Here is a 16,098-nt window from a genome sequence, read left to right as displayed (position 1 = left end):
AAATGCATTCTTGAGTTTTGTTAGCGGCTTCTGTACTGGAAGAAGAGGAGCAGAATAACGTTATATCGTCGGCGAATAGTTTAATAGTGCTAAAAAAGGGGTGGCATCGGTGTTACCTGGTGACGAGACTTGGGCAGTCAATGGTGGCCCGTCTAAACCAAACGATGGTCGGTTACTGAGTGATGGGAAATACCCTTCAATAACATCCCAGATAAACGTCTCGGAGTAACCAGCTATTCGTTACCGCGTTCTAGTTTGCGCTGCTGGCACCCCGCCCGTGTTTAACATCTGGGATTATATTTCTCTATATTTTGTAGACCCTTATTCCACTATGTAAACTTCAACATGCCTCAAGGTCGCTACAGATCTATTAGAGATGTCGGTCTGTAGGTTGATAACGCGTCTCGATGCTCATTCTCTATTGGGAGGGACAGAAGGTACGAACACGAGGAATCATCAAGGTTGCATATGAGCTGTTAAGGCATGCCGTCCGGTCCCGGTGCATCCGCTTGGCTGAAAAGCAGGTTAATAGGGAATTGGTTAGGTTCAGTTAGGTGTAGTGTAATTTTGTATGTTCTTTTGTACTGGGTAAAAAATGGATCGAGGTTCCTGTCGCTAGAGGTTTGGGAGAAGTATGACTCAAAACCTCTGGTTATTTCATCACGAGAAGTAGTCTAATGACCGTTGGTCACAATCGCAGGAATTCCGGATTTCGGTAGTGTTTTGAGCCTATTGGGCCAGAATTAGTGTGAGTCCGCATAAGAAGGATATTCCAAGAAAATATCCCAGGAAGCCCTTTTGGCTGCTTTAATTGCACGTCTGATAGCTCTTAGGCGCTTATATTCCACGATATTTGGAAGGGTAGGGTTTAATCAAAACCGGCTCAGAACTCTCATGTGGTATGTTTCAGGTTTTGCAGTCGTCCACTAAGAGTTTGGGAGGCAGCTAAATGTATGGATGAGATCAAGCGATTGAAGTTTATATCAATGCCTGCCATATATATTATTCTATATATTTATATAGAATATATTATATAGAATATGGAAGAAGACCTTATAGAGATTACAACCTGCATCGTCAAGATGATATTTGGGAGTGGATTATTGGAGAGGATGGCGCGATAGTGAGTTTGGAGATTGAATTTGGATGGGGAAGTAATCAACACTGTTATGGTCATCTAAGACTGACTATTGGATATAAGGATGGAGTATCGGTGAAAAGAGGCTTATGTCGAAATATTGCCCGTGGCAATAGTTAGATGAGTGGTAGCGCCCGAATTTAGTGTACATAGGTTGTAAATTGATATTATGCTGGATAGTTAGTGTTCCCTAGTATCAGAGTGCCTTAAGCGCAGACATGATCGTGCGCATTAAAATCTCCAGCTAGGATTACATAACGACGCCGCAAGATGCAATATATGCATCTATCTCAATTTTTCGGCCAGAGCAATGTTCATGTAGTCAACATAGTCAACATAGTTAAAATATGACTTACAATAAATACAATACGAATAGAAATGAGTAAAGGAATTCTGAAACTAAGGTTCATTTAAGCATTTAGCTCTGTGTCTGTTCTACGAATTTAAAAAGCAATTTTATTTACTATTTTCAAAACGTAAAGTTTTTGATCATTCATTTGCTCACAATGTATTTTGTATTTTTAACAGACAGACAGTTTTAAAGGACTATTATAGGTATTACTTGAGATATGCTGCTTTAGAACCATCTTCAAGAAAATCCCATTACTACTTCCCAATATATTATATATATTATTGCTTCCCAGCATAATACGTCACATAGAAATCCGTTCATTGTTTATTTTATTTAATTATACCTCAAGAATTTTCCACAATACTAACAATAATCGTTAATATTTATGAATAAGATATAAAATGTTTTGTGTTATTATTTTAAAATGGAAATAAACACTTAAACTTTAACAATATCAAACCCTGATAATATAATGATAAGAATGAAAAAACTATAAAACATAATTACAGCTATTTAAAATCTACATTAACTGGACTAAAAATAACACAGTAGGCTGATGTCGATCCTCGTCCAATGCCCGTCGGAGACTGTCTGCGTGTGAATGTTTCGTTATTGTAAATGGTGTCGTGTATCCACCGGACTGTCAGATCGATAATCGTTAATGCGGGAAAACTAACCTCAAATTTCGATTGAATCTGTCAATAATCTTTCGGATTCGGTGGTATAATTATCAAACCGCGAGTAAAAATATGATTTATCGCGTTGATAAACGGACCAGGGTGATGTTTTGAGTGTTTCTAGACGACTGACATAGAATAAGATGGGCGCGTAGACGAGCTACATTAAATATAGGTATGTAAATGAAACTGTTTAATGTGTAACGTCACCGGCTCAGTCTAAACAACACCGGTATTTCGTCGAACTCGTGGTTGTAGCGATGGTGACCTCATAAGGATACTGTAACGTGTTGATGGTGAGGTCAAAACACCCGTTAGCGAGATTATGCACATTATACTCGATCGTTGAAAGAATATATTAAGAAAATTGTAAAGATCGACAGCAGAATAACACTTGTTTTATGTTGATGCATTGTTTGTTAGGTTAGGTTGTTTTATTTATTATTGTTTACTGGTCAGGAATATTGATCTATTCTTAAAACGTCATAATTTAACTTTTACAAGTAACACTTTCTTTTAATTATTCTATTAATGAACTAATTTAAGACATTTTCTTTATCATTATCATACCGCATTGTTTTTTTTTTGTTATGGAAATTAGTGACTATAAATACATAAGCCAGATATTGAGAAATAATAATTGTTGATTGATTGTGATAGGATAAATATACTAGTTTGTTCAGTAAGTTCGGGTGACATAATTGAAAAAAGAGATTTGCGGTAGCTGAAATGATTTTATATCTCTGTACATTTCTCTTTAATTTGTTTACAATTATTGCAATATTCTTATGAATTGGAAGCCAAAATCAATAGGAATTAAATTTGGAGAGTGAGTTAGAGATATTAAAGCAAATTGTGTTCATTGATTTTAGCAATTATTATTTGAACTGTGTGAGCATGCAGGTCATATAACAGAAAGTTGTTTTATCTTTTGTAACTCTTGTCTTCTCTTTTCTTTTAAATCTCATCAATTGATTTTCCAAAATTATATTTATCTATTTAATTAAAGTTTGTTGCACAGACAACTAGTCAATTTATAACAGGTCAATTGAAAAGTCCCCGATGTACCATAATAAAACACACATTTTTGGCAATATTTTTTTTATTCCAACTTTTACTCCAACTTTTCAAAACCATTTTTGTAGTACGATTTGTTCGTTGCTTCAAAGTAGGCCTCAGTTTCGGTAATTACCTTTTCATTCGCAGAAAGTTTCTTCCCACCGAGCATTCTTTTGAGATCTGAGAACCGGAAATAGTCGCTGGGGGCTAGATCTGGAGAATGCAATGTATGAGGAAGCAATTCGAAGTCCAATTCATGGATTTTTGCCATCGTTTTCACTGACTTGTGACACGGTGCATTGATTTGGTGAAGCAGCATCTTTTTCTTCAAATGCGGCCGCTTTTCGGCGATTTCGTCCTTCAAACGCTATGTAATAGCCGCTGTTGATGGTCCTTCTTTTTTCAAGGTAGTAATTTTTTTTATTATTTAATTGATATATTGTTATTAGTCGTTCCCGTCTAACCTACAATTTGTCTTTATGATAACTTAAATATAGGTATATAACTAGGAGGACCCATCGACCCTATCTCAGTCTCTGGTGAAATAATGTTTATACATGTCGCTGCTGAATTTTTTAATATATGCACCTCACTACACAACACTACACATGATCAGATGGTTTGATTCTTTTGAGTCTGTGTCCTGTTCTGGTGGTATCCAATAGTTGCAATATTTCAATATTCGTATGAGAATGGAGTCTTTCCTCATGCCCCCTTGCAATACGCTTGATTACTTGACTGACTGTGGATATCTGGAAGTCTTGATGTAGGTAATCAGTCTATAGTATTTGGATGCACCCACAATACCTCTCAAGACTTTGTTGTGAAAAATGTGTGTTTTATTTATGCTACTCTTTGCAAGACATCCCCATAATTGAACTACATATGTCCATATAGGTTTCAGTATTTGCTTATATAATAGCAATTTATTATGTATTGATAATTTTGATTTTCTTCTGATTAGCCAGTACATTTTCTTATATTTCAGTTCTTTTCTTTTCTTTTTTATACGTTCTTTCCAGCGAAGTTTTGCATCGATATTTATTCCGAGGTATTTAGCGTTATTGCTATATGGAATGATGCTTGTACGGTCTGTTTATAAGTGAACTGCATATGTACAGATTACTTTCATTAATTATTATTTTACAAGCTTGTGTCCACTTATTTATATTGTCACTTGCCTGTTATAATTTTCGTGAGGCTTCTTCACTATTGTCTCCGACAGCTATAATGGCAGTATCATCAGAAAATGTAGCCATCGTAATATTTTCCATTTGTGGCATATCACAAGTGTAGAGTTGATAAAGCATTGATCCCAGTACACTTCCTTGTGGTCTACCTGCCTAATACAAGTAGCGGTCAACAAGTAGGATCTACAAATAGACTATAGACTGGAAAATACAACTTAATAGCTCCAAATCTATCCATGTTAATTTTGCCTTGCAGCGAATTGACAAAAACTGGAAAAATCATGTCAGACAAAATGCAGAGCAGATTAGACTCAAAGTCTAGCAAACGTACTGGTTGTGTAACTATAAGTGTATTTTTAAGTGTATCTAAGTGGATTGGTTTTATTCTAATTTGGGAAATACATACTGATGTATTAATCCCGTACACGCCTTACTTGTATATTAATGCAAGTGCAACAGAATAGTAGTAATAAATTAATTTATAAATTAAGACTGTGTAGCGACCGCTACGACCCTTTAGGGCAGCACGCATTCACCTACAGAAAGTTCAAAGGTTGGCAACGCTGGTTTATTGGTACCATGCGGTTCCCGGCTATAAAAGGCCACCACGACGACTTCTCGCGCTTTTCTTTTCTCTACCCCTTTGTAACAGTACCACTTCCACAGCCCTACCGTAGTTCCTTTACCTAACTTCATAACTTGTCCATTCTCCCGTCGATCACATGTATCAGTTAAAATCGAAATGAACAAGTATTTCTTCAACCAGTGTTTTTAGTTCTCGTGCAAATTCTTTCCGAAAATAGTAGTGAGTGTTCGGACAAACAATCGCATCGACAGCCACGCATTCCGACCGACCGACCGACCAGATGAACAGTCCTACATACTGTATTAAGCATATCAAATGTAATATGTAATTGTTAAAAAAAAGTTTGATGGGCTTGTGTAGCATATATCTCCAAATCAAACAAAACAAATTAATATCAAAAATGCAATATTGGGCATTTCGTGATACAATATAAATACATGCACATCCCAACATACATGCAACACCTAATGTAATAAGAACATATTTGAACATATTGAAACAAGTCACAACATATTACAAAAAAATTCCTTCGTAACATACAGGATAGCAGATTAATCACTAACAGGAATGTTTACTCTGCCTGGTGGTTACTATGACACACAATCTTCTGACATTTATCCATGACGCCATATGAGCTGACAACGGTGACACTTGAGTATTTTGGATTTTTACTCTTACTTACACTACACCACTTGCTAAATGTGCTTTAATGTAGTTTTTTCTTCGCAAGCTCACTCAGGCTCGTTCAGTACCCTTTGTGTGAAAGAGTGAGCGATATGTAAGCATTAATATTTTATTTTCAATATAGCAATTTCATATATACAATGACATATTTTCAATTCAAACTTTTTCATAAGAAACATTTTCGTAAGAAAAAAAATGGTGATATAAAATGGCAAGTGATTACAAGGTTATGTTTCTGATAGGTGTGCGGGTCTGACAGTATGACAATATTATGCAAATCTAACTAAAATACTAACCTAACCAAAATATAAATGAAAGTTAGAAATGATTTAAGAAAAATTCAATAAAAATATATTTTGAACTAATAGCATAATTTGGATAATCTGCCAACTTATCATAAATTAAAATTAACGTTAATTAGCAAAAAAACGGTATTATGCTACGATTATTATGCTAAGTTATACAACAATAAAAGCAAAAAAATACCAAAACCAATAAACAAAGATAATGTTACAGTTAATTATTCATTATAAAAAAAACAAATTATCAATGTAAAAAGGTTCGTGACGTTAATTGTTTCGCTTATAAATAAATGGAAATCTTATTTTATGAACTAAATGTAAATGTCCCCACCCTGATAAAAATTAACTTCTTTTTAACTATAAGTTATATATGTCTTAATACTTTTTCAGCCTGCTTCGTTGGTAGAGTGGTCAAGACGACAGGACTTCTACTGTTTCGATAGTCGGGGGTTCGAATTCTGCTAGCATGGATGTACTTTATGTTTGTGGTTGAAATTGTGATTATCTTTATAGGATATAGTGGAAAATCCGACAAGGAATAACCATCTCAGTCACGCCAGTAACCAGGCTGGGTTAGACCGGATGTCTTCTCGGATGGATGTATAGGAATGTCCGTCTGGTCGGTCAGAATGTGTAGCTCTTGATACGATTGTTTCCTCGAACACTCCCTACGATTTTGTAGAAGGAATTTGCACGAGAACTGAAAACACTGACTGAATAAATACTTGTTTATTTCGTTAGTAGTTTTGTCGTAGACGGGAGAATGGACAATAAAGGGAAAATAATCAGAATACATGAAAGAACTTTTTTAGAACTATGAAAAAGCTGAAGTAAGCCATAAGAAATCGTTATCTGTTAGAATACCATTAATGACTGTTAATATTAATTAAGTTAATGTTGTCCGGTCAGTATTTGAACATCCAAAAATTAGTCGATTCTTGTGTGACGTCAGAATATAAATCATTTTCATGGATACATATGTGTCGAAAGAAAAATAAAGGAAAAAGCAGTTACTAATACTGAAAAATATCAAAAAAAAATATACGATTTCGATTTTCAAAATAAATATCCAATTTTCCGCAAAAAATGACGAAACCTTGTATGTATGGCTAATATTTCTTCGAAGTTCATTATACAAATTGTTTAAGGTTAAAAAATGACCAAAGTTATGTTTTTTTTTGTCGAGTACGTTTACGACTTACCATTCAATTTTTATAATAACATTATGTAACTTTATAGCTCCACATAGTTATCTGGCATGTTATTTAATGTTTGTTGTTTTACGAACAATGTCTGAATATATATCTGGGATTAACGATGATAACTCAGAATGCTTTGTGCGGTTACATTCAGCGGTAAGAAATTTGATACCGTATATTGAAAAAACATTGTTTGATTGTTTATTATGACGTAATTTTGTAAATCCTCGAAATTGTTGTTGACCTTCGGCAAGGCCGACTGGTCTATCACCTATCTTAATTCGTTGGCTACTAATGAGTCACTTGTCTGTCATCAACAATTGTTTATCCCATTTTCACCACTTTTTATCAACTTTCCGTTTATTTTTATTTTATGATGGTCACATTTTTATATCTTTGTTAATTTTTTTTCTCTTTAAAGTATTTTTTACTTTTTACTAACATAAATTGGACGTTTGGTGTTAGTTTTAAAATTGCAGCAATTTCTGGGCATAAATTTACATTACACAAAATAATATCACAGTCGAAATAGGGCATAGCAAACTGGCATACTGGATTCCAAGTTCAAGTGCAAAGAGCATGTTAAGAAGAAGCAAGTAACAAATTGTCTGTCTGTAACAAATTTTGAAACCAGTGTGGGCCAGTGTGCAACTGTGAGGCTGCACTAAGAAATTCAACATCAGTTTGATACAAACTTATCAAAACAAAGTTTTTCGAAATATTGTTAACGCTCCATGGTATATTAGAAGTGAGGATATCCATAAAGATCTAAGGGTAACAATAGACATCGAAGAATTTAAGCAGAAAGAAGCAAAGTCCCTTTGAACTAGTATAGTTAACCTGTGTCTCGAACTATACCGTGTTTTCAACTTACGTGGACTATACACAACTGGAACATCAAACTGGACTTAGATCTGGACTTTAAAAACAGTATTAACGAAAAATTGCATAGTCTTGCATAATTGTAATATATGTGTAAATTAGTCTTTAAATAGAAAATAATGTGTTTAGATTAATGAATAATATGGGTGTTTAGATTGTTATTAAATTATTATAATTGAAAGATAAACAAATTTTCATTACTATTAGTAGCTCAGGTGTTCCACAGGACAGTGTCCTTTGTCCATTGTTATATCTATTGTATACAGCAGACCTACCGACCTCAAGAAACACTACTCTTGCAACATATGCTGACGATACAGCGGTTTTATCAACACATGAGGATCTAATATCAGCCACAAGATATTTCCAATTTTATCTAAACAAAGTCGAATTGTAGTTGAAAATATGAGGTATCAAAGAAAATGAGACAAAATTTACCCACGTGATCTTGTGACATTCACCCTTCATCCATCCGACAAACTGCTTGGGCTTAAACTAAACCAAATGTATTGGCTGATATAAATTGGTAAATCTAAATTATCCTTAAATAACAAGGTTTTGCTGTATGTCAATACTTAGGCCCATTTGGACCTATGGTATTGAACTGTGGAGTACTACTAGAAAATCTAATATAGCTACCCTTCAGAGTTAACAGAATAGTGTTGCGAGTCATCGTCGGTGCCCCCATATTACGTCTCCAACAAACTTATTTCAGCGCGATATCCTTTTAATACTCATAAAAAGTGTAATTCGAAGTGTTAGTGCAAAAAACTCTGAAAGACTGTTAGTGCATCCCAATGCTCTCGTAGTGCGTAGGCTCAAACGCAAACTATCATACGAACTTAATAGACACATATAGTGAGATTTAATAATCTCTAGAATAAGCTAGAATAGTTTTTAAAATAAGTTAGGATAGACTTTAAAATTAAGTTAGAATAGTATCTAGAATAAGATTTAGATTATAAGTTGTACAGAAGATCATTTACTGAAATGCTCTTCTACATGTCAGCATAGCTATATAACTGAAATCATATAATAATACTTCTTGCCCACTGGCAGATTGTTGACGTTCTAGAAAATTAATAAAGAAAATAAAAATAGAAGTTCTGATAGATCAATAAAAAGTTATTAGTAGTTTTATTATCTTTAGATATTTATTAACTTAACATGGTATAAAATAAAGTTAACTTTTTTTGATAATGTTAAATACAAAAAATATCTATCACATTGTAGCGACCTTGAGGCATGTCGAATTTTACATCGTGGAATAAGGGTCTACAAAATACCCAGAAATATAATCCCAGATGTTGAACACGGGCGGGGTGCCAGCAGCGCCAACTAGAACCCGACAACGAATAGCTGGCGGCAACCCCTAGACGTTTATCTGGTATGTTATTGAAGGGTATTTCAGTCATTCTGTGTTCAACCCTCGTTTGGTTTAGACGTGCCACCATCGACTGCCCAAGCCTCGTCTCTAGATAACTCCGCTGCCATCCGTTTTATTATTTGTATTTTTGACATTTTTTTATATTGCCAATTTGCCAATAAATAACGGTCACGTAATGTAAATACCACTGTTTCATTTCGTTTTACCTCCATTCACCGAGCCACATCATTTACCCTAAAACATATATATAAAATTTTTAATAATCAACCTATTAGCTTCATCGGCTCCTTTATTATATTCTCTAAGAGGCTTTTTCAGTTCAAGTTATACGGAATACAAAAGGAATTTTGGTCGAGTATTACCAAATTGGTAAAGTAATAAGTCCAGGCTATTATTATATTTTTGAATTATAGTTGGATACAAGAATTCGTCATTAAAGAAGTTCATAGAATAACAGTATTATTATTATTAATATTACATTGGGATCACTGATGTAATTAATATACGTTATATTTTGACACCCGAAGGATTTTCACAGGAGGTCGCCATAGTATATTTTATAGGCCTTTAGGAACATAACTATAGTGATTTGTTGAAGTGCTTTATTTCCCCGAATTTATTCTGTTTTTATAGTTTATATTATATCATATATCATGACATTCGTATTTCAATTCAAGGCTGTTTTAAGGTGTTTCTTGCAGCTATAAATATCGAATTACTTTTAAGAATCAATAACTACGCCAATTTTATTGTTCATTTGTATAGAAAAATCATTTAAATTGTTAAATGTTTTATATACATCTATTATAAAAATACATACTAGTCAATAAGGTGTACTTGAGTTTAAATTATAATCTTGAATGTTTCCTGAATTAACACAGAACAGGTTATTATATTTAACGTTAGTTGTATTGAAGCAGGAAATAAGACTTGTTACGTTTAGTTATCTCAATTATTCATGGTATTGCATTTACATTCTAAATTAAATAATTGGCGTTAAATGTACTTATAATAATTAAAATACTTAGGTCAACTTGGGTTATACAAGAACAGAATATTTTTCTGATAAAGTTTCAATGTGGTTCTTGATATATTGAGGGGATGCCAATTCGGAATTGAAAGAAATAATAGGGGGAGTGTCGCAAGGTAATGTTGCTGGGACCGGATTTTTTCTGTCAATCTGTCAATTCTACATATAATATAACATCTAAGTACCATATGCCAATACCACACAACATTTAGGAATGACACTGGACGTAATGCTACAAATCTCACGTAAAGAAGTGTATAATAATTTTAAGCGAACGTATCGGCTATTTCGTTCACATTCTATCATTCCAACAAATAATATATGTGGACATGTGGACATGGGTATCCAGATATGAAGGTGTAAGAGCACTATAATTATAATTTTGCAGTTTCGAATCTACTATATACTTCAGAAATAATGATCTCCACACATATTTGGAAATGGACTCCATTAATCAAATTATGAAAAAAATTTCCCAGTGTGATGAACAAAAACTTCTTAATCATATCAATATTAAGGCATTCTGGCTGCTCAGCGATGCGGATCCGACAAGACAAGATGACTGAGGACAAGACCAAGCTCTTTGAGCCGGTGTAGGTGTCAGTGAAAAGTAGATGGAAGAATGGTTAGAGATAAGATAAGTTAAGATAGTATTTTTCAGATTTCGATATTTAGTAATATTACTGAAGTATTATTTAATAATAACAAAAACTTATTAAGATTCTCAGAAGGTTTCTCTATTCTCATCTGTGCTATTCAACATAATAACTTTGAGAAATGTGTATAAAAAGGTCTAGGAAATGTATGTAAGTTTAAAAGAAATATATTAGACGCTTGTTAATTCGAACTAAATCAAGTGTAATTCACATTACCAATGTTTACACTAAAGAACTTGATTTAATATTTAACTTAGAATTTATATAAAGTTTAATAATAAATATTTTATTATTATATTTTTAGTATTCCTTGTATGTATGGATTCTTCTTTTGTAACATTATTTTTCATCTAGTAGCATTTATGCACTTTCTATACTTCAAGTATCTTCAAATGTATATGCTTATACATCATATTTTTAATACCCACTAGAAACCATGATATTAGCGTTGTTAACAAGTTATTACTGGGATTAATATATATTCATAGACTTAATTTGCCGTCTCAACTTTGCTTATTACAAATAAAAAAACTAGTGTTTTATAATTAGCAAAAAAGCATAAACATATAATTAGCAAATAACAAACATAACTAGATGTTTATTATCGTAATACGGATGGGCTCAAAAGTCTTGGGCAAAGAGTGACATTACTTTTGTTATTTTCAATACGATAGATAAAAACAATTTCGTGTTTTAATTTTACACTGCTTCTTGATGGAAAAAAATACCGTTCAAGCGAAACAATTCCTTAAAATGTGTAATAAGGACTTAGCTCCAACAGAAACCACAACAACACGTTGGTTTGCTGACTTCAAACATCGTCGTAGAGACACCGATGATGCATAACGCAGTTGACGTCTAAATGATTGGGTCCAAAAGTGGGTGCCGCGTTTGCTCACTGTTAACCAAAAACAAGAATGTATTGATTATTTTGACGAGTGTTTGGTCATGTTTAAATGTAACAAATAGGAATTTTTGCGTCGATATGTGACAATGGATGAATTATGGATCCATCCCTGCACTTCGGAATCAAAACGATCGCCATCTAAATGGACAACAACTAGTGACAGGCTTATTTTGAGGCAAAGGATAAATCATTCTACAAAAGTGGTATTGAAATGTTAGAGCAGCACTGATATTATTGTATGGCCCTTGATGGAGATCTAATCAATAACTAAATCTAATTTTTTAGGGTAAATGATGTGGCTCGGTGAATGGAAGTAAAACGAAATGAAACAGTGGTGTTTACATTATGTGGCCGTTATTTATTGGTTATATAAAAAATGTGAAAAATACAAATGAAAAAAAGAATGGCAGCGGTGTTACCTGGAGACGAGGCTTGGACAGTCGATGGTGGCTCTAAACCAAACGAGGGTTGAGCACTGAATGAATCGCAATACCCTTCAATAACATCCCAGATAAACGTCTCGGGGTTGCCGCCAGCTATTCGTTTTCGGGTTCTAGTTGGCGCTGCTGGCAGCCCGCCCATATTCAACATCTGGGATTATATTTCTGGGTATTTTGTAGACCGTTATTCCACGATGTAAAATTCGACATGCCTCAAGGTCGCTACAATTTATTTGAGAAATTGCTTAGATATTTACAAAAATTTGAAAAAGCAATATAATTCAGTTGTTATGAGAGGATGTTATTACAAAATAAATACAATAACAAATTTAGCAACTAACAAATTAAATAAGTTGATTCAAAAATATTTCCATTCAAATGGTTATATCTTTATGCTCTGCCCTGGTATTTCAATTGTTGATATCGTTCTCCAGGAAGTGTTATCAATGTGTTTGTTGTGGTTTTTTTCAGTACAAATAATTATTCTAATGATTCTCATGCGATAAGCGTGGGAATTCTTTAGAATTACCCGAAAAAGAACTGGTAGTGGTGCCGTTTTTTTATGATTATACATAGATCATCTAAAAAACACGTGTTTGATGCATGACCTAACCTAAATACCTATGACCCGGTTTTCTGGCCTTATTACCAGGAATAGAGGAAGTCTTTTATTGACGATTGACCTCGATTAAGATCATTAATGCCAAGTTCCACAAAAATTTGATAAGCACATACTGTTCGAATGCCCGATTTAGAACCGAGCTACAATTTGTACAAATTGTTAACCGGTAAAAGGAAATTAATCATTCATGTCGTTAATGAATGCTACGGGATAATTGATGGCCATTCGTGGAATAGTTCTGTTTTTGTAACGTTTTAATTTATGCTGTTAATTTTTTCGGTTTTAATTGCCCGACATTATCAGTCAAAAAGAAATAGAAAGTAGATTTTTTTTATTGGAAACGCCACAAACGTATCCTGTTAAAAAGTGAACATTAATTAATATCAAATTTGTCAGCTTGTTGATGACAAGATGGAGTAAACAATTATATAATTTTATATAATACTTTTAATAAAATAGAAATAGATTAATAGTTCCACCATACAGATAAAAGTAATAGATATCGAAATTGAGGATGTAAAAATAGAACAAGTAAATGCATTTAAGTAAAGTATAGAAATCGAAAGTAATGGATGTCAGGAGATGGAAATGAATGACAGGATTGGAAAAACAATAAATTTATACTACGTCGTAAATAGCAAATTCATTAATTAAATATAAATATCGAGCAAAATTAAAATGAAATTGTACAAAGCAATTTACAAATTAACACTAACTTTTGGAAATCAACTCAATTTAATTCAATTATTTCACGTAACGCATTATTAAGTTTTATTTATTTATTTATTTATATTTTATGGCTCATCAGCCTCTTGGGCTATTTAGGCCCGAGTACAAATTTAGTTACAATTCATAAGAATAATAAAAAATAGCAGTAGACACAAACGATTACACTTAGTAATAGAATTCAAATGTATAAACATAGAGAGTATAAATAGAATATATAAATAAATAAAGGTGAATTATGTAAACAGACAATGCTCTTAATATGATTACAAGCAGTGCAAATAGTGTATGTAAACTGCAGAGCAGGCAACCGGTTAGATTAGGCTAGACAAGCTGGAATACACCTGCGGCTGCAAGGTAGTTAGTTGATCCAGATTGTTTAATTGGACCAAATATTCTATTGAGTTCGCCATTCCATGTCTCTGTCTGAGGGGTCTACACTTGCGGCATTCAATTAGTAAATGTCTGACACTCTGACAATAAGGTTTGGCACTCATTACACATAGGAGGTGCGCTATTAAGTATTGTTAAAAATGTTGCTTTTAATTCTTTGACTAACCTACAATCTAAAAACACATTGTACAACACTTTACAACATAAAAACTAGGTATATAAATTATAAAACGATTAGTGTTTTAAGACTTTCATTTAAATTTAAATCTATTTTACTGATGGGAAAGGAGTAGCGATTTACTCAGCGGATATAACAAACGCTGAGTCCAATTATAAATATTTATCAATTACATCTTACATTAGATATTCTTAGAACAATCTTAACTTACAAATTAATGAATGTTCTGTTAAAACTAGTATTAATATACAAGCAAGGCGAGTACTAGATGTTTCCCAAATTAAAATAAAACTACTTAAGCGAAAGTTTAGAGTAACATTTATACATTATATGAGTTCGTGTGGTTTGGTTCGCTTCAATCTTCTGATTTCCTACGTGTTCCCCAGTTGCTGTATTGTTTTTATCTTGCTGTGCTATTATAGTAACCTTATTTCATATTATAAGGCGAAATCTTGGATTTCTTTGCAAATCCATTTGATTTCGAAGTTAATGTGCAACTCTTCATTGGCTACGTAACATTGCTAATTGATCATAGAACCTTGTTTTTGCACCGTTGGTTCAAATTGGCTTTTTGATTGACTACTCTATTTTAATGTAAACTAAACCCTAAAATATTTTCTTTGACGATTTTCGGAATAGCACTGTTTTATACAAATTTCCATGATCTACTCTATATGGAATGGTTTCTCAAGTTTTGGTAACACTAAATTACAATAGTCTACGGTTGACCAATTGAGCTACTGAAAACCATCTTTGGTGGCTGAGGACCCTGAAGTACGCGTTGGTATCTAAAGTCCAGTAGATTTCGTTAGTTCCCAGAAATTTCAATCTGTTCTTGGTGACCTTATACTCTGAACTGTGATTGTGCTAGGAATCCACGGACTAGTGTTATTTTTTAAAACGTGGATATTTCCTAATTGTAATAGTTTATGGCTAGGTCAAATAAATTGATTACTATTCAATGAATGAATTAAAAAACGACAACCTTATTATCTCTCCAGAATCTTATCGACTGCGCAAATTATAAAAGGTTCAGTGTTTAAAAACAAAAATTTTTACGATGACTTATTTGAGTGACGGTACTACCGGCTCAATCCTACTCCCATGCAAACGGAAGACTTTGTCGCAACACCTCAGTCATCACATCTCCCAGGCTAACATAAACACGCGTTTGTTTTTTTAATTTTAGACAACCAGTCCTTACTTAGTCTCTATAGTAAATGCTGAATACATAATGTTCATGTGTTGTGATTTATGTTAGGATATACTTCACTGTACTACAAGATCAAATTTTTAATTCCTTTAATTCTAGCTGCTGCTCGAGTGTTATCCAATAGTTAGTTCCAAAGTAATGAAATATACGTGTGTGGAGTCCTCATGTTTGTCTCTGTGTGATTTCATTGATTTCCTGTCTAATAATAGTTATCTGAAGGCTTTATAGTAATAATTCCTCTAGCCTCATCATGTGGGACAACTGAATGCCACTTTTGCTATGTTTAGTTTTTAATAAGTATGCTTCAAAAATAAATAAAGTTTTATTTAAATAGCAAAATAGCAGAATAAATCTAATGTAATATACCTCTATCAATAATAAAAAATATATATATTTATTTATAATTAAAATGATAGCTGAGTGGACAAAAATAAATAAAAGATGTCTAAAAAAAATCCGAGGAGAACTTTTTGAACT

The 16,098-nt window shown here is 33.2% G+C and overlaps 1 protein-coding gene across 1 annotated transcript in view; it reads left to right on the top strand.

Annotated features, from left to right (window-relative positions):
• Positions 1 to 2,135: 2,135 nt before the first annotated feature.
• The window catches only part of LOC143195036 (suppressor of cytokine signaling 2), a 333,965-nt gene continuing 320,002 nt past the window's right edge, over positions 2,136 to 16,098 (top strand). Inside the window, exon 1 of the mRNA XM_076401993.1 lies at positions 2,136 to 2,342. The gene's annotated coding sequence lies outside the window, so the exon portion shown is untranslated. The remainder of the gene's footprint in view (positions 2,343 to 16,098) is intronic.

Source organism: Rhynchophorus ferrugineus, unplaced genomic scaffold, assembly GCF_030347505.1.
Source record: "Rhynchophorus ferrugineus isolate W39M unplaced genomic scaffold, kcgeb_rfMv2 rfM1, whole genome shotgun sequence".
Taxonomy (NCBI): Eukaryota; Metazoa; Arthropoda; class Insecta; order Coleoptera; family Curculionidae; genus Rhynchophorus; species Rhynchophorus ferrugineus.
The sequence above is the reverse complement of the archived record's forward strand: the minus strand, read 5'-3'. Positions and strand labels throughout refer to the sequence as shown.